Source organism: Rutidosis leptorrhynchoides, chromosome 1, assembly GCF_046630445.1.
Source record: "Rutidosis leptorrhynchoides isolate AG116_Rl617_1_P2 chromosome 1, CSIRO_AGI_Rlap_v1, whole genome shotgun sequence".
Lineage (NCBI taxonomy): Eukaryota > Viridiplantae > Streptophyta > Magnoliopsida > Asterales > Asteraceae > Rutidosis > Rutidosis leptorrhynchoides.
Window position 1 is genome coordinate 427483163 of NC_092333.1, and position 20022 is coordinate 427503184.

Genomic DNA, 20022 nt, shown 5'->3' on the forward strand with positions numbered 1-20022 from the left:
CCGACCCTAAATGAAAAGACCAAAGTACCCCTCATTTAAACCTTTTAAAAAGGCTGAAAATTGCCTCAGCAGCAATCGGCGTGCCGCGCCAAAAGGTGGAGCGCCGCTCCAAACAACTGGAAATTGTGGTCGAGCCCAAAACAGGTTTCAGCAACTTGTTTTGGCCATAACTTTTCGACCGTAACTCCGTTTTCAATGAATCAAATATCGTTGGAAACGTAATAAGATTTCCTTTCCAATGGTAAGGCTTTGAAACATCAACACAAACTTTATTTGGGGTTGAAAAGATACGTACACACCTTGTCACTTCAGACAACGTCCAGTTTCCTTCGACGTTCGAGCAAGCAACACGTACACTTCATACACGCATCGTACACCATAAATATATTATGTACAATAAATATTTGGGTCTTACAACATATATCGCAAACAAGCTAGCAATCCAATTAGCATACAATCACAATGTATAATGCTAAAAATAAACAACACACAAAATATGGTTAACCATAATCACACATGGGAATCATACTCGCATGACCATTGGTACTCACATGACCAATAATGTTATACACCGCATGATATAACAATACTCCCCAAAGGTGGTACCGACGCCCGAACTTAAGTGAACCGATAAATCGATCTTACCCACCCATCACACACATATGTGGCCTCCAGCGTGCACAGAGTAGTGAATCCTCGCACACGGATAACACTATAGTGAATCCTCACACACGGATAACACTAACCACATCACCCACAAGCAAACAAATTATATACACATACATATAATTCTTCCACCCACCTTAGAACGCACACACAAGTCATGTAAGCACAATCACCGCCATCACATTCGAGCAAGTAATCACCTATATAACACATAGGCATACAACACATAAACACTCATTCTCTAAAAGAGAATCCGAAACCACCAACCCTTATCCTAGAGTTTTCACCTTGCTCCCCAAAACCCGCCCATATAAGCACCTAAATAAGCACAACCCAATTACCACTTTGGGTGGTAATTCTAACTCACACTAATAAGTACAATCTAACACCTATTGTACTTGACCAAAAAAGGACTTGACACAATACTACTACAAATGGTAATTCATCCCCAACAACACATTAACACCTTTGGCACTTACACGAAGGACAAAAATCCCAAACAGTTAACTATAACCACAAATAACCCAATTGACCCAATTTGGACAGCCCCTTTGTCCCCTAATTCTTACCCGTTTAAACACCGATTCAGTAAAGAAAAACTTATTCATTGGAAAGTATACTTAAAGACCTTTCCAAAAAGTGCTCACACCCCTCAAACAGAGCAATGGTTTGCAAGATATGACTATTTAAAAACGACACACCGAATCTGTCCAAAATACAAATTTTACCAAAACGGCACCATTTCGACCAACGATGAACCATAACACTTTTTATTGACCAAAATCATTTTATACAAACTTAAAGGACCAATTTTAACAACAAATATCATCATTATTAACCATAATTTCTAGTTAGGGCATTTCATCATACACCTAATGTGCAAGACTCAATTTCTTGACAATCTAAACCCAACATCACCAAACTCTTCATTAACAACAATTTCACACTAAAATCATGACCAATATCACTAAATTCGTCCTCACCCAAACCCACCTTCAAAGGGATTTACATACATCAATAGACACCAATAACCTCAAATTTCTAAGTTAAATAAGGTTTAAACACAACAACCACCCATACCCTAACTCAAAATCAAGAATCAAACAATGAAATTCGGATTTTAGGGTTATACCTTGACATCAAAAGAAGCTTAGAAGCTGGACACACCAAGATGAACTCCAATTTGGGTTAATTTGATCACCTTCTTGACCAAGACCTTTCTCACTCTAGGGTTTCTTCTCTCGCTAAAAGGGGATGAAATCTCTAGAAGTGTTTAGATACAAATGAGGTTTCTGGACTACTTATCTGGTCTTAACCAGTATTGACTTAATTATACACTTGGTCCCTCAATTTACAAAAGTTGAAAAACAACCCAAAACACCCTTCCACGCACAGGTGCGGCACACCTATGCCTAGGTGTGGCGTACCATTTACCTTTCCAGCTTATAACTTTTGCCAAAACATCAAAGCTCGAGTCAGGGTTGTCTGGGCTTTTGAATCGCCGCAATCCGAGTTCGTACGAGAAAGTTATGGCCCAAATAGCGTAGGTGCGCATAACCTCACAGTGTACTCACAACGTTACACGTTTAATTCCCAACACTCCAAACACTATATTATCATAAAAATAATAATATTTCAAGTCACTTCTAACATCCTGGAACATCTGGATCACTCCCGGTATTATTACATTAATATATATAAAAATATAATTAAATAATATCTCAAATTTCCTTGATGTTACAATTGTAAACCCCGTGTGCATAAAAATAAAGAAAAAATCTCTAGTCTGCGCTCATAGACTAACTCTTCTTCATGTGATTGGAGATGAGATATAACCACGTTAAATAATAGTTTCGCCTTACTTATCAAGTTTATTATGATCATTGTTATCCATTTGTTGTGTTGCACGTGTCTTGTGTTGATTGAATTTTTACTAACAAGAGTGTTGTTAGCACGATCCGATTTCGCTACCAATCTCCAGCACTAAGGTCTCGTTTGGCTCACGGAATCTCATGGAATTCCGACAGAATTGGAATTGAATTTACACGACGCGTGTCTAAATTCAATTCCAATTCAGTCGGAATCCCAATGTGAGCCAAACGGGGCATAAGAATGGTAAATGGAGCGCCTCCTACTTACGAAATTAGTGCATTTGTGTGCTAAAGTTAGACGTTTAATGTATGTATATGTTAAAGTTCGACGTTTTGCCTCCGTTTTTGTGTTTTTTCAAATTATTAACATTTTGCACCCGTCGAAAAAACAATCTTCGATCCGCCTTTGATGGAAAAGATACCTAAGCATCTCATCTCATGTTGTATATACATTGCATTATAAGTATGTCCAAACTTCATATGAACTTAATTGAAGAAGTTAAGTATAAAATAATTATCTAAAAGTTTCTTGAACAGAACCAATCTCGAACATAGAATATATTAGCTGGAGGGAGGATTTAATGCTAAAAGTTTTATTAAAGAGTTAAAAGAAGTTAAAGAGAAGGAAAATTACGCAAAATGATGATATATATATATATATATATATATATATATATATATATATATATATATATATATATATATATATATATATATAGTGGTAGGATCAAAAGGGAAGTAACCAATCGGGAGGAAGCGGGGGGAAGCAATTTTTTTTTCTTCGTTTTTTGAAAAAACTTTGTTCACGAACATTATAGATTGGATGAAAATATGAACATTTAATAATGACACTTTGTGATAAATGTTTTTATTTTTGCGAGTAAACACTCGAAGAAGTAATATATAACAATTATCTTGTTTTTCGAGCGTATGTTGAGGTTTTAGATATTAGGGTTTAGATATTAGGGTTTATAGGGTTTAGATATTAAGGTTTAGAAATTTAGGGTTTAGGGTTTAAATTTAGGATTTAGATTTAGGATTTAGATTCCATAAACCCAAAACACTAAACCCTAAACTCTAAATCGGGCTAAATTTTACTTCAACAAAACATGAAAAAAAACGTTAACATTCTTTACGAACAATATTATCTTGAATGTTATTTTTGTCGATCGTTTTTCCGCTAAAATAATAACATTCATCACGAAGTGTCTTTTCTAAATGTTCATATTTTCATCCAATCTATAATGTTCGTGAAAAAAGTTTTTTCAAAAAACGAAAAAAAAAAATTTGCTTCCCCCCGCTTTCCCCCGATTGGTTACTTCTCCATTGATCCTACCCATATATATATATATATATATATATATATATATATATATATATATATATATATATATATATATATATATATATATATATATATATATATATATATATATAGTGAAAGGATCCCTAGAGAACTAGAGTATGTAGAGAACCCATAGAACTCATAGATTGAACTTCAATCTATGTGGAGATTGAGCTTCAATCTATGAAAAAAAAATTCAATCTGGAAAAAAAAACTGCAAAAAAAAAAACAGCGAATCTGCACAGAAAAAAAAAAGTGAAATAAAAAAAAAACTGCAAAAAAACCGTCAATCTGCACAGAAAAAAGTCGATCTGCAAAAAAAAAAAAAACGCAGATTGACTCAATCTGCATAAAAAAAACTGAACAAAAAGTCGATCTGTAAAAAAAAAACTGGAAAAAATAGTCAATTTGCACGCAGATTGACTGAATCTGCAAAAAAAAAAATCTAAATAGAAAAAAAAATCTGAAAAAAAAAATATGTGAATCTGCACGCAGATTTTGTGAATCTGCACGAGTTCCATGAGTTCTTCATGGATCCTCACCCTATATATATATATATATATATATATATATATATATATATATATATATATATATATATATATATATATATATATATATATATATATATATTAGTTAAAGACCCGCGATTTCGCGGGATATTTGAAATATCTAATTATTTAAGCTATAAAATTAAATATATAAATTAAAAAACTATTATTAACTCTAGATCTACATTAAACCAAATGTTTAAAATTAACAATTACTATTGTCATTCTAACAATTGGAATCTGTTTTTTTATTATTATTTTTTATTTTTTTGCGGTATTTCATAACTGCTTCTCTATTCTTTGAATTTTTTTTTTTCTTTCCGCAAATTTAAAAAAAAAAAATTAACATACTACTTATATTTGACTCATGTAATTGTAGTTAGAATAAATTATTTCAATTTTTGTAATCTCATACTTTATAACCTAAACCATAAACCCTAAACCATATACACTAAACTCAAAACTCTAAACCCTATATCTAAACCCTAAACCAACCCTAAACCCTCAACCACCAACCCTTTACCCTACACACTTAACCTTAACCCTAAACCCTGAACTCTAAAATCTAAACCTTCAATTCTAAAATCTAAAATCTAAACCCTAAACTCAAAACCCTAAACCCTAAACCATATACCCTAAACCCTATACACTAAACCCTAAATTCTATACACTAAACCCTTAACCCTATATCTATACCCTAAACCCTAAACCCTACATTCTAAAATCTAAACCTTAAACCTTAAAGTCTAAACCATAAACTCAAAACATTAAATCCTAAACCCTATAAACTAAAATCTAAACCATAAACCTAAACCTCAAACCATAAACCCTAAATCAGCCCTAAACCCTAAACCACCAACCCTTAACCCTACACACTAAACCCTAAACCCCAACTATAAATTCTAAACCCTAGACCCTAAACTCTAAAACCTAAACCCTATACACTAAAGCCTAAAGCCTAAACCCTCAACCCTATATCTAAACTCTATACAGTAAACCCTAAACCATAAAACCCTAAACACTATACCATTACCATAAAATCTAAAAACTAAACCCTAAAGTCTAAAGTCTAAACTCTTAACCCTAAACACTAAACTGTAATACCTATACACTAAACCCTAAACCCTAAAGCATAAATTCTAAAATCTTAACCCTAAACCCTTTATCCTAAACTATAAACCATAAACCCTAAATAACAATTCTTAAAGCTTAAACTATTAACTCTCAATGTTAATCCTTTTTATCCATTAAGCTTAAACCCTATACACTAAACCCTAAACCCTATATTCAAACCCTAAACCATAAACCAACCTTAAACCCTAAACCCTAAACCACCAATCCTTTACCCTATACACTAAACCCTAAACCCAAAACTCTAAACCCTAAACCTTATACCCTAAACCCTAACCCTAACCCTAACCCTAACCCTAAACCTAACCCTTAAACTCTAAACTCTAACCCTTAAACCATAAACCCTAAAACCCTAACCCCTGAATGAACCCTAACTCCTAAACCATACACCCTAAATCCTAACCCCTAAACCATAAATCCTAACCCTTAAACCATACACCCTAAACCCTAAACGCTAACCCTAAACCCTAAACCCTATAAACTCTAAACCTCCTGAACCCTAAACCATAAACCCTAACCCTTACCCCTTAAACCCTAAACTCTAACCCCTAAACCTAGTTAAAGACCCGCGAAACCGCAAGTTTTATTGATTGGTGATATTTTAAGACAATCTTCATAATGTTAATACCAACTTTGCGGGATTATAAAATGCATATTGCAATATCCATATAATTTGTATTTGTTTGAATGTTATAAATTCATTTGACAATCATTTCATAATGTTTTCAAAATAAGGTGTATCCACTTATTTAAGAAACAAGAAGACGAATTAATGTACTCTTTTGGTTGAAATACAGAGTAATGATTAATTAGATTAGAATTAGAATGTTATTCTCGCTGTGTAAAATATGATCCAATTTGTCACGTCTAATAATATATATGGCGATGGCGATTGGAGATATACCGAGATGGAGATGGCGATGCATCTTAGCCTCATATGACACTTAACCTGAAAGACAACAGCAGATTGTTTATGGTGCACAAAATGAATGGCTTTGTGTATTTGATACAACTAAAGGTAAGAAGCATTATATATGTAACATCCCGCCTTTTTCCGTCAACTTTTCCGTTTACCTATTTTAAACTCCGTTATATGTTTATAACATCTCCCGTTAATACGCGTTTTAAATTATCTTGTTTAGGTAATTTAACGCACCCGATTGGAAGTAGAGGGACTTGTTTTGCCAACATGCCAAAATGGTGACTAGCACTTGACTAGTCAACCATCTTCCACCTCTTTCCTCATTTTCTTTTTTTTTTCTTTTCTTTCAACACTTTCATATTTTTCTCTAATTCATCAAAAAGCAATTCATCATCCATATTCAATCGATCAAGCTTCGGGCCAAACAAATTACATATTTGAACTCCTCGTGATCTCCTCTTCGATTCCATACCGGCTTCATCAAATTTGGGTAACTTTCTAAAATCACTAATTTTATGTGTTCTTGAGTTTTTGAGTTAAAAAGGTTGTTAATTAGTGTCTATGGCTCAAGTCTAGTATGATTATGTGTTTTGTATACTTGTTCTTGCTATTTTGGCGTAACTAGCTCATATTGAAAGAATGCTTGTTTAATCTTGAGTTTTAGGTGTACATATGTTGGTTGATGATGAAAGTTCATGTTTTAATTGTGTTCCTAACATCACTAGCTTCAAATTGGTATGTAGGTTGACATGGATTAGTTTCATAAGCAAGATTGTTGATTTTATGATTTTGGGTTAGGGTTTGATAAAAGTAAATTGAATATTTGATGCATTAAATGCTTAGCAATGTTAATTGTTAGTGTCTAGTTGTGTTGTATGCTTGATTATCTTCAAAACGGCGTATTACACATGTGCATTAATTTACCGAATCATAATATGGCATTTATGAACTTGGAGTAATAAATGATGAGCATTAATGGTGATTTTGATATAAGTTGTTTGGTTTTGATTGAGTAAATGCGTTTAGTTATTCTCCTTGTCAAATTACCTTTCTCATGATATATGATATGCGTTTTAAGTGTTTTCGGTGCATGAAATATGTTAAAATGAGTTTTGGTTCGTTACTTAAGTTATTTTCTGCAATCAGCAATTCCCCAGGTTATGCGCGCCGCGCGTGCACCTGCGCACCGCGCAAATCAGAAAAACCAAATAAATGGTTCCCTTGGTCGAGTTCTGACCTGGTATTGCACATGGGTGCGCGCCGCGCAACCCATTGCGCACCGCGCAAATGGCCCAGGCCAACTTTCTTGTCTTTAAACGCTCCCAAAATGTTTCCCGCTTAACCGTAACTCTGATTAACGTGAAACTTGACTATTATGCTCGTATATGACTTCTCATCATGAGAAAATTGTCGGACACCCGACCCGACCCCGTTGACTTTGACTTTGACCAAGTTTGACTTTTAGTCAAACTTAACCAAACGATTATACAATCGTTCTAACATGCTTAACTACTTGTATCGTGCATGAAACTTGACAAATTGATTCACATGATATATTAATCGAGTCGTAACGAGCCATAGGACTAATTGAACATCTTTGACCTTTCGTGACTATCGATATTGATACAACCTAATTGTTTAGGTCAAGACTAGCATTGTTCTTTGCACACGTTACTTGTCGAAGTACTTTTTGTTCGTGCATACAAGGTGAGATCATAGTCTCACTTTTACTCTTTTTGAACTTACTTTTGGGATGAGAAAACATAAACGTTCTTTTAAACTACGTGAACACAAGTACAGGGAAAACAAACATTCTACATACGAGTTTGAACACAAATCCTCAATTCGATTATCATTAGTTACATCAGATGGTGTAAGCGAGAACTTATGTTATATGGCCATATGGGTTTGACAAACCCTCACTTCGGACGGTTCGCTACCGTCTACGGGTGAAATATATTTTCGGAAAACAGTGTATGTTCTAACACTATTATTACGGGGTTCAACGGACGGAATGTTAAGCTTTGATAATTGAGTGCTCGTGAATATTAACTTTTAGAATGTACTATGGCTTTATCGATGTTGCAAATCTTGTGGTTCAACTTACTATTACTCATTTACTTATTTAAACCTATGATTTCACCAACGTTTTCGTTGACAGATTCTCTATGTTTTTCTCAGGTCCTTGAACTTAGGTGATATACGCTTCCGCTCATACTTTTTGATACTTGCATTGGATGTCGAGTATACTTGCATACGTGGAGCGTCTTTTTGACTACTTTTAATCGTGTCGCACGTGTTTCATACAAACTTTAAACATTGTTATGTACTTGTTATGGAAACTACTTTTGTAAACTTTGAAACACCCTTATTTATGAAATGAATGCGACATACTTTTCGGTCAAACTTTGTTATAAAGACTTACGACCATGTAATGGGACCATACGTAGATGACGCCGTCATTTGACGATTTGTCGGGGTCGCTACAAGTGGTATCAGAGCCTTGGTTGTAGGGATTTAGAGTTCATTGGTGTCAACCCCGAGTCATAGGGTACATTGGTGAGTCTAGACTACAACCGGCATATAGACTTGACATAGGAATTACTTGACAAATTGTGCATTTATACTCTAACTCTTCTACTCATATCTACTCTTATTCTATCTAAATCTTGCGTCATATAATTTAATTGACACGCCACCTTGACTATATGATGTAATGTCGAATGCACATATGAATTAGGGTAATATAATTCCCGGAAATTATATTACGGTGACTCATATGAACATACCGACATTATGACATAAAGAATTTAAGGCGAGTCAAGGATAATTTTCTCTTTATCTTTATTCCATATCACGGTTAGTATTATTTAGAATACTAACCAACGGTATTCTTGTGTTTTGAAGGAACAATGGCTCGTCGACGTGCCCCTCCCGAAACTCCCGAACAAGCTTTGCAACGCATGATAGCCACCGCCGTGGATGCGGCCATGGCCGGTCACTCGTCCAACAACAACAATAATAACAACAACAACAACCAAGGAGCCGGTAACTCTAGCGAAGGGTGCTCCTACAAAGCTTTCATGGGGTGCAAACCTCACACTTATGATGGAACCGGGGGACCGGTTGTGCTTACTCGTTGGTTTGAACAAACCGAGGCCGTCTTTAGCATAAGCGGTTGTCGGGATCAAGACAAGGTCAAATACTCCACCCACACTTTCTCCGGAATTGCTCTAACATGGTGGAACACCTATGTTCAATCGGTGGGTACCGATGAAGCTCATGCCCTCTCTTGGGCCGATCTAAGGGAAAAGATGATTGTTGAATATTTTCCGCGCGAAGAAACCCGAAAGCTTGAGGAAGAACTAAGAGCTTTGAAAGCGGTCGAAAACGATCTTAAAGCTTATAATCAACGCTTCGCCGAACTATCCTTGATGTGTCCTAATCTTGTTAACCCCGAATCTCAAAGGATTGAGCTCTACATGCTCGGTCTTCCAAAAAGCATCAAACAAGGGATGATGTCATCCAAACCCACTACTCATCAAGCCGCTATGAACATGGATCGCCAACTAATTGAAACGGTTGACGAAATCGTAGTGCCGGCTCCTAATGCCGAGGACAAGTCGGGTGGCAACAAAAGGAAATGGGAAACCACTCCATCAACCAACTACTACAACACCTTCACCAAAAAGCCTTTCAACAACGACGGCAAGAAGGGTTATGTCGGAAACTTACCTTTTTGCAACAAATGCCACAAGCATCATCACGGCGAATGTAACAAGCTAGTTTGTCACCGTTGCCAAGGTGTTGGTCATAGGGCCAACAATTGCACAAGCGCCGCCCCCGTTGCTCGAAAGGGGCCCAATCCTCCAAAAACGGTCACTTGTTACGAATGTGGCCAAACGGGCCATTATAAGAACGAATGCCCGAAAAAGAAAGCCAACCCCAACAACCGAGGCCGAACCTTTAACATCAACACCGAGGAAGCCCGAGATGACAATGAACTAGTCACGGGTACGTTTCTTCTCAACAACACTTATGTTACTTGCTTATTCGATTCGGGTGCCGATAAATGTTTTGTGTCTAAGACTTTGGCTCCTACTCTTTGCACTCCACCACACCCCTTAGATACTACTTATTCCATCGAAGTGGCCGACGGAAAACTCTTAAGTGCCGACACATATTACCGGGGGTGTACTTTAAACATTTTGGGTAATGAATTTGAAATTGACTTGATACCCATGGAACTAGGGAGTTTTGATGTAATAATCGGTATGAATTGGATGGTCAAAAATAAATCTCACATTCTTTGCGATCTTCACGCAATCCGAATTCCTATCGAGAATGGTGAACCATTGATTGTCTATGGCGACAAAAATTGCACCGGACTCAATCTCGTTTCGTGCCTTAAAGTTCGAAAGCTACTTCGCAAGGGTTGTTTCGCGATTCTTGCTCACGTTAAGAAAGTCGAGGCCGACGAAAAGCGCATCGAAGATGTGCCAATTGTTAGTGACTTTTCCGATGTATTTCCCGACGAATTACCGGGTCTTCCACCTCATCGACCGGTTGAATTTCAAATCGATCTTATTCCAGGAGCCGCACCCGTAGCGCGTGCACCGTATAGACTCGCTCCATCCGAATTACAAGAATTACAAAGTCAAATCCAAGAGTTACTTGACCGTGGTTTCATTCAACCTAGCCATTCACCATGGGGCGCTCCGATTTTGTTCGTCAAGAAGAAAGACGGATCCCTACGAATGTGCATTGATTATCGTGAACTAAACAAATTGACGGTTAAGAACCGATATCCTCTTCCTCGCATTGATGACCTCTTTGATCAACTACAAGGTTCTCGTGTATACTCAAAAATCGATCTCCGTTCGGGTTATCATCAACTAAGGGTTAAAGGGGAAGATGTCTCCAAAACCGCTTTCCGGACTCGTTATGGTAGTTATGAATTCCTTGTCATGCCTTTCGGTCTCACTAACGCACCGGCGGTGTTCATGGATCTCATGAACCGCGTTTGCAAACCTTATCTCGACAAATTCGTTATCGTGTTCATCGACGATATTTTGGTCTATTCTAAAAGCGAAGAGGAACACAAAGAACATCTCCGACTCGTGCTTGAACTCTTGAGGAAAGAACAACTCTATGCCAAGTTCTCCAAGTGTGAATTTTGGTTGAAGGAAGTTCAATTCCTCGGTCACGTTGTAAGTGATCAAGGCATTAAAGTCGATCCCGCAAAAATCGAAGCCATTAGTAAATGGGAGACTCCTACTACTCCTACTCAAATTCGTCAATTCTTGGGTCTCGCCGGATACTATCGTAAATTCATCAAGGATTTCTCCCTAATCGCTCGTCCTTTAACCGCGTTAACTCACAAGGAACGAAAATTCGTTTGGACATCCGAACAAGAAACCGCTTTCCAAATCTTGAAAACTAAACTAACCACCGCTCCTATCTTGTCACTTCCCGAAGGCAATGATGATTTTGTTGTATATTGTGATGCCTCGAAAAACGGTTATGGGTGTGTACTAATGCAACGAAAGAAAGTCATTGCTTATGCCTCTCGACAACTCAAGGTTCACGAACGAAACTACACGACACATGATCTTGAACTCGGTGCCGTCATCTTTGCACTTAAGCTATGGAGACATCATCTTCTTGGTACCAAGAGTACTATTTTTACCGATCACAAAAGTCTCCAACATATCTTCGATCAAAAGCAACTAAACATGAGACAACGAAGGTGGATTGAGACCTTGAACGATTACAATTGTGAACTTCGTTACCACCCCGGAAAGGCTAATGTAGTGGCCGATGCCTTAAGTCGAAAGGAAAGAGCGGTGCCTCTTCGCGTCCGAGCATTAAACATCACCATCCACACCAACCTTAATAGCCAAATTCGGGTAGCCCAAGATGAAGCTCTTAAGGACAACAACATCGCACGCGAACTTTTAAACATTCTCGTCTCCCGATTCGAAGTTAAGGAGACCGGACTTCGATATTACGCCGGAAAAATTTGGGTGCCTAGATATGGCGATTTACGAAACCTCATCCTAGACGAAGCCCACAAATCACGATACTCGATTCATCCCGGCGCCAATAAGATGTACCATGACCTTAAGGAACAATATTGGTGGCCGAACATCAAAAAGGAAGTTGCTAGATACGTCGCCAAATGTTTGACTTGCGCTAAAGTCAAAGCCGAACACCAAAGACCGTCCGGGTTACTTCAACAACCCGAGATCCCACAATGGAAGTGGGAAAGGATCACGATGGATTTTATCACCAAACTACCGAAAACGTCGGGCGGTTATGATACTATTTGGGTCATTGTTGACCGCCTCACTAAATTCGCGCACTTTCTCGCCATGAAAGAAACCGACAAAATGGAGAAACTTGCACGACTTTACATTAAAGAGATTGTAGCCCGACACGGTGTACCTATATCGATAATCTCCGACCGAGATGGCCGTTTCGTTTCTAGATTTTGGCGTACTTTACAAGAAGCGTTGGGAACGCGTTTAGATATGAGCACCGCATATCATCCTCAAACCGATGGGCAAAGTGAACGTACGATACAAACCTTGGAGGACATGCTACGAGCTTGTGTTGTTGATTTCGGAAAAGCTTGGGACAAGCACTTACCTCTCGCCGAATTCTCTTACAACAATAGTTATCATGCGAGTATCCAGGCCGCACCTTTTGAAGCGTTATATGGCCGAAAATGTCGCTCTCCTCTTTGTTGGGCCGAAGTGGGTGACGTGCAAATTTCCGGGCCCGAACTCATTCACGAAACAACCGAGAAGATTCTTCAAATCCGAGATAAGCTTCGGACGGCCCGGAGTCGTCAAAAATGCTATACCGACAAAAGACGCAAAGACCTCGAATTTCAAGTCGGTGACCGCGTCATGTTAAAAGTCGCGCCTTGGAAAGGTGTCATCCGTTTTGGGAAACGTGGGAAACTAAATCCACGGTATGTTGGTCCTTTCGAAATCTTAGAGCGTGTTGGAACCGTTGCGTATCGTTTGGACCTTCCGCCTCAACTAAGCTCCGTCCATCCTACTTTTCATGTATCTAACTTGAAGAAATGTCTTGCCGAGCCCGATATCGTCGTCCCTCTCGAGGAACTTACTATTAATGACAAACTCCATTTTGTGGAGGAACCGGTTGAAATTGTGGACTACGTCGAGAAGGAATTGAAACAAAGCCGGATCCCGATTGTTAAGGTCCGTTGGAACGCCAAAAGGGGACCCGAGTTTACGTGGGAAAGAGAAGATCAAATGCGAAAGAAACACCCTCATCTATTCCCGGTTCCGGAAACGTCAGATTCCGAGGAAGAAACAACGACCACTACGCCTACCTAAATTTCGGGACGAAATTTCTTTTAAGGTGTAGGTAATGTAACATCCCGCCTTTTTCCGTCAACTTTTCCGTTTACCTATTTTAAACTCCGTTATATGTTTATAACATCTCCCGTTAATACGCGTTTTAAATTATCTTGTTTAGGTAATTTAACGCACCCGATTGGAAGTAGAGGGACTTGTTTTGCCAACATGCCAAAATGGTGACTAGCACTTGACTAGTCAACCATCTTCCACCTCTTTCCTCATTTTCTTTTTTTTTCTTTTCTTTCAACACTTTCATATTTTTCTCTAATTCATCAAAAAGCAATTCATCATCCATATTCAATCGATCAAGCTTCGGGCCAAACAAATTACATATTTGAACTCCTCGTGATCTCCTCTTCGATTCCATACCGGCTTCATCAAATTTGGGTAACTTTCTAAAATCACTAATTTTATGTGTTCTTGAGTTTTTGAGTTAAAAAGGTTGTTAATTAGTGTCTATGGCTCAAGTCTAGTATGATTATGTGTTTTGTATACTTGTTCTTGCTATTTTGGCGTAACTAGCTCATATTGAAAGAATGCTTGTTTAATCTTGAGTTTTAGGTGTACATATGTTGGTTGATGATGAAAGTTCATGTTTTAATTGTGTTCCTAACATCACTAGCTTCAAATTGGTATGTAGGTTGACATGGATTAGTTTCATAAGCAAGATTGTTGATTTTATGATTTTGGGTTAGGGTTTGATAAAAGTAAATTGAATATTTGATGCATTAAATGCTTAGCAATGTTAATTGTTAGTGTCTAGTTGTGTTGTATGCTTGATTATCTTCAAAACGGCGTATTACACATGTGCATTAATTTACCGAATCATAATATGGCATTTATGAACTTGGAGTAATAAATGATGAGCATTAATGGTGATTTTGATATAAGTTGTTTGGTTTTGATTGAGTAAATGCGTTTAGTTATTCTCCTTGTCAAATTACCTTTCTCATGATATATGATATGCGTTTTAAGTGTTTTCGGTGCATGAAATATGTTAAAATGAGTTTTGGTTCGTTACTTAAGTTATTTTCTGCAATCAGCAATTCCCCAGGTTATGCGCGCCGCGCGTGCACCTGCGCACCGCGCAAATCAGAAAAACCAAATAAATGGTTCCCTTGGTCGAGTTCTGACCTGGTATTGCACATGGGTGCGCGCCGCGCAACCCATTGCGCACCGCGCAAATGGCCCAGGCCAACTTTCTTGTCTTTAAACGCTCCCAAAATGTTTCCCGCTTAACCGTAACTCTGATTAACGTGAAACTTGACTATTATGCTCGTATATGACTTCTCATCATGAGAAAATTGTCGGACACCCGACCCGACCCCGTTGACTTTGACCAAGTTTGACTTTTAGTCAAACTTAACCAAACGATTATACAATCGTTCTAACATGCTTAACTACTTGTATCGTGCATGAAACTTGACAAATTGATTCACATGATATATTAATCGAGTCGTAACGAGCCATAGGACTAATTGAACATCTTTGACCTTTCGTGACTATCGATATTGATACAACCTAATTGTTTAGGTCAAGACTAGCATTGTTCTTTGCACACGTTACTTGTCGAAGTACTTTTTGTTCGTGCATACAAGGTGAGATCATAGTCCCACTTTTACTCTTTTTGAACTTACTTTTGGGATGAGAAAACATAAACGTTCTTTTAAACTACGTGAACACAAGTACAGGGAAAACAAACATTCTACATACGAGTTTGAACACAAATCCTCAATGATGGTGTAAGCGAGAACTTATGTTATATGGCCATATGGGTTTGACAAACCCTCACTTCGGACGGTTCGCTACCGTCTACGGGTGAAATATATTTTCGGGAAACAGTGTATGTTCTAACACTATTATTACGGGGTTCAACGGACGGAATGTTAAGCTTTGATAATTGAGTGCTCGTGAATATTAACTTTTAGAATGTACTATGGCTTTATCGATGTTGCAAATCTTGTGGTTCAACTTACTATTACTCATTTACTTATTTAAACCTATGATTTCACCAACGTTTTCGTTGACAGATTCTCTATGTTTTTCTCAGGTCCTTGAACTTAGGTGATATACGCTTCCGCTCATACTTTTTGATACTTGCATTGGATGTCGAGTATACTTGCATACGTGGAGCGTCTTTTTGACTACTTTTAATCGTGTCGCACGTGTTTCATACAAACTTTAAACATTGTTATGTATTTGTTATGGAAACTACTTTTGTAAACTTTGAAACACCCTTATTTATGAAATGAATGCGACATACTTTTCGGTCAAACTTTGTTATAAAGACTTACGACCATGTAATGGGACCATACGTAGATGACGCCGTCATTTGACGATTTGTCGGGGTCGCTACAATATATAACCTCAAATGTTGATCAAAGTTGTACATAACAATAATGAGGTACAATAAGAAAATATATGTAAAAGAGATCGAAGTAGAGGTGGTAATTTCGACCCGCGTTTAAAAGGGTCAATTGAGGTTATCCTTTCATGCATAGAAAATTGAAAGCACCCGTACATTAGTTAATGGGTTGTAATTGCCACCGATATATGTACCATACCTTCCAAGATCTTCTATATGAATATGAACTACCACTTATGTCACATCCATTGATTTATATTATACCAGTATATTTATTTTAAATGAAACAACAGTTGCATACAACTCACCACATAACAATCTTTGTTTCTATAATAGTGGGTGAAAAGTAAATATCCATCAGGCAAGGATTCTTGAACACCTATTTGACGGTGTTCTTGGTTTGCGATTAGTTAATCAAAACCAGATAAGTAATAACATTTGGCAACATTTATTTACCTAATGTTTTACCTCAAAGTGCGTCTCACCATTCAACATGAAATAGTCACCATTAGCAGACATGAAGCACAAGCACTTATATGAGAAAAAATAAAGTCAATCTGTTAGAAGCTACAGTAATTTATAAGAAAATCATTCTCTGGTCGAGATGATGAATTTAGCTAAAATACACTAAAACTAATTACTACGAAAGCTGCACTTGAAATAAATGTTAACTAAAATACACCAAAACTAATTACTATGAAAGCTGCACTTTAAATACACATTCACGTAAAAAAATTTATATTAACACAACCTACAAGTGGCGAAGTGAAGTGCATCTGATAAAGAAGATTTTGATATTCATAGGTTTAAAATAAAAATGTAACATCAAGTTGTTTAAGTATTATGAAGTAATGGTAGCAAAAAAAAAGAATTTCATTTGGAAGTTAGAAATCTATTACCTATCTAAATCTTTTCGATCCACGTTTCACAGCCGAGTTCCTTCCGTATTCTGATCTTTATGTCCATTCTCCATTTTGATCAACCCATTTAAACCAAATGGAGCCATAAAAAGCATCTCAAGCTACACCACACAATTAAAACATGTTAACAATTCTAATGTACTTTTAATGCATATAGCCTCCTACACCACACAATTAAAACAAATAATTACAGAATTAACATTATTTGTATTCATATCTGAAATATTAGATATATTTGAAAATAGAAAGCAACTGGATTTTTAAGCAAAAGGTTTAAGCTTGGTTTATGTATAGACCTCAAGCTACAATAAGACTACCAAATTAGACGAACCATGTCTAAGAAATTAGTTATGTCAAACTGTTAAACCTAAATACTATGGTCACTTATGCTACGATCACTTCAAACGCCTAATTGTTGCAATTAAAAGCCCTAATTTTTGCAATAATATAATCTTATAAAAAAGCAAAAACTGAAACAATTACCAGCGAATATGAAGGAGGATGATAGAAAAGAAATAATCGTCGAATTGGTTGATGATCGCATTCCAATAGATGTTTGTTGGTTTGATTTTGATTCGAGGGAAATTTGGGAAAATTCTAGGGTTGCAAAGAAAACTCCAAAGCCGTAAACTGATAACTCCATAGTTTTTAAAATTTGGTCAAGGGTAGTTTAGGTACTTGATGGAAAGTTGTTGATTATAGTTCGTAAGAATCATTAATAAAAGTAGGGCTAACGTACTGGGATTGTTTAAAAACTGAGACTAAATCAAATGTGATAATACCTCAAGCATTGTTAGGTTAGCAACCACAAAAAGAACAAAACAATATCAGACATCAAACATACAACTCAATTTCTTTAATGGAAGGATAAAATTTAGTCGCAAACATTTACTGTAAGGATATTAGGACCCAAAATAACGCAAGTGGTTCAACAAGATCACTCACCGATAGTAATTCTACAAGATTACTAACCCACTTAATGAACGAAAGATTATAAATGCAAGAAATGTAAATCGACACAAGAGATAACGTGGTTATATGCAATCGTTGTGATTGCTTTAGTCCACGGACCAACTAGAGAATGTATTTACTGAATATTTGTGGTGTGTTTACAATGAGTTACAAGAGGGTCTATTTATAGAATGATTTAAGGAGTAAGTTAAAAACAATTCCTTGAAGCTTCATGTGAGTTTCCTGACAGCTTCATGGAGGCTACATGTGAGTTTCCTGACAGCATCGTGGAAGCTACATGTGAATTTTCTCACAACTTCGTGGAAGCTACATGTGAGTTTCCTAACAACTTCGTAGAAGCTACATGTGAGTTTCCTAACAACTTCGTGGAAGCTTCGTGTGAGTTTTCTGGAATCTTCCCTCTAATTGTTTAAAGTTCTCCATATCTCTAACAATCTCTCACTTGGAGACTTTGAACAAACCCAACCTTCGTCAATCCAAAATATCAACGATCTAACCAAGAACGTTAAACCACCATTATACCGCCAAACTCCATTTGGGACACGCACACTCAACACATACTTCGGATGAGCAGACTTTCGATACAGGGTCTTCAACACTACTTGTTAGAATTGAAACATTAACTCTCTAATTCTCTAGTTGGGGTCTTCTCTCATCAATTCATTAGAAGACCAATTGAGGTAATGCAGAACCTCAATTTCTCTGTCGTAACAACCTTAGTAAACATATCAGCAGGATTCTTCGTACCAAGAATTTTCTTCAATAATAAAGTACCATCATTTATATGGTGTCGAATAAAATGATACCTTATCTTGATGTGTTTCGTACGACTATGAAACACCGGATTCTTCCCAAGATGAACCGCACTTTGATTATCACAATTCAAGACGCAATAGTCTTGTCTTTTACCCAACTCACCTAAGAAGTTTTTCAACCAAACAAGCTCTTTAGAAGCTTCTGCAATAGCCATATATTCGGCTTTGGTGGTTGATAAAGCAACACTCTTTTGTAGTCGAGACATCCAACTAACCGCCGTCTTCCCTATTGTGAAAACATAACCCGTAGTGCTTTTCCCCGAATCGTCACATCCACTCAAATTAGCATCCGCATAACCTCTAAGTATGACATTGCTTTTAGAGAAGCACAATCCCATATTAGAAGTACCTTTCAAATAACGAAGTAACCATTTAACCGCTTCCCAATGCTCTTTCCCCGGATTAGACATATAACGACTTACAACTCTCACTGCGTGAGCAATATCGGGTCTTGTACAAACCATGACATACATAACACTACCCACGGCCGATGCATATGGAACCTTTTCCATCTCCATTTTGTCTTCTTTCGTTTTAGGTGATTGAATTTTCGATAGCTTTATCGTGCTACCCAAAGGCATAGAACGAGCCTTTGAATTTTCCATGTTAAACCTCTCTACAACTTTCTCAATATATTTGGATTGAGACAAGTATAGAGTACCCTTCACACGATCACGCACAATACTCATGCCAAGTATTTGCCTAGCACCACCAAGATCTTTCATCTCGAACTCATGGGAAAGTAATCCCTTCAACTTGTTGATTTCGGACATGTTGGAACCTGCAAGTAACATGTCATCAACATACAACAATAAGATTATGTAAGAAGACTTGAATTTCTTCAAGTAGCAACAGTGATCCGCTTCACATCTTAAGAAACCAATCTTCTTCATAAACTCGTCAAACTTCAAGTACCATTGCCGAGGTGCTTGCTTCAATCCATACAAACTTTTCTTTAGCTTACAAACCCACTTCTCTTTACCCTTTACCTCAAAGCCCTCAGTGTGATGACCCGGGAATTTCTGACCAAATTTAAACATAATCTTATATGATTCGACTCGATAAGCAAA

The 20022-nt window shown here is 37.2% G+C and overlaps 1 long non-coding RNA gene across 1 annotated transcript; it reads right to left on the reverse strand.

Moving 5' to 3' along the window:
- Positions 1-6246: 6246 nt before the first annotated feature.
- LOC139872458 (uncharacterized) lies at positions 6247-17899 on the reverse strand. Its single transcript, XR_011767057.1, has 3 exons — positions 17649-17899; positions 17145-17266; positions 6247-6513 (listed from the first exon to the last, which is right to left on the reverse strand). It is a non-coding gene; the product is annotated as an uncharacterized lncRNA (long non-coding RNA).
- Between the last annotated feature and the right edge of the window lie 2123 nt (positions 17900-20022).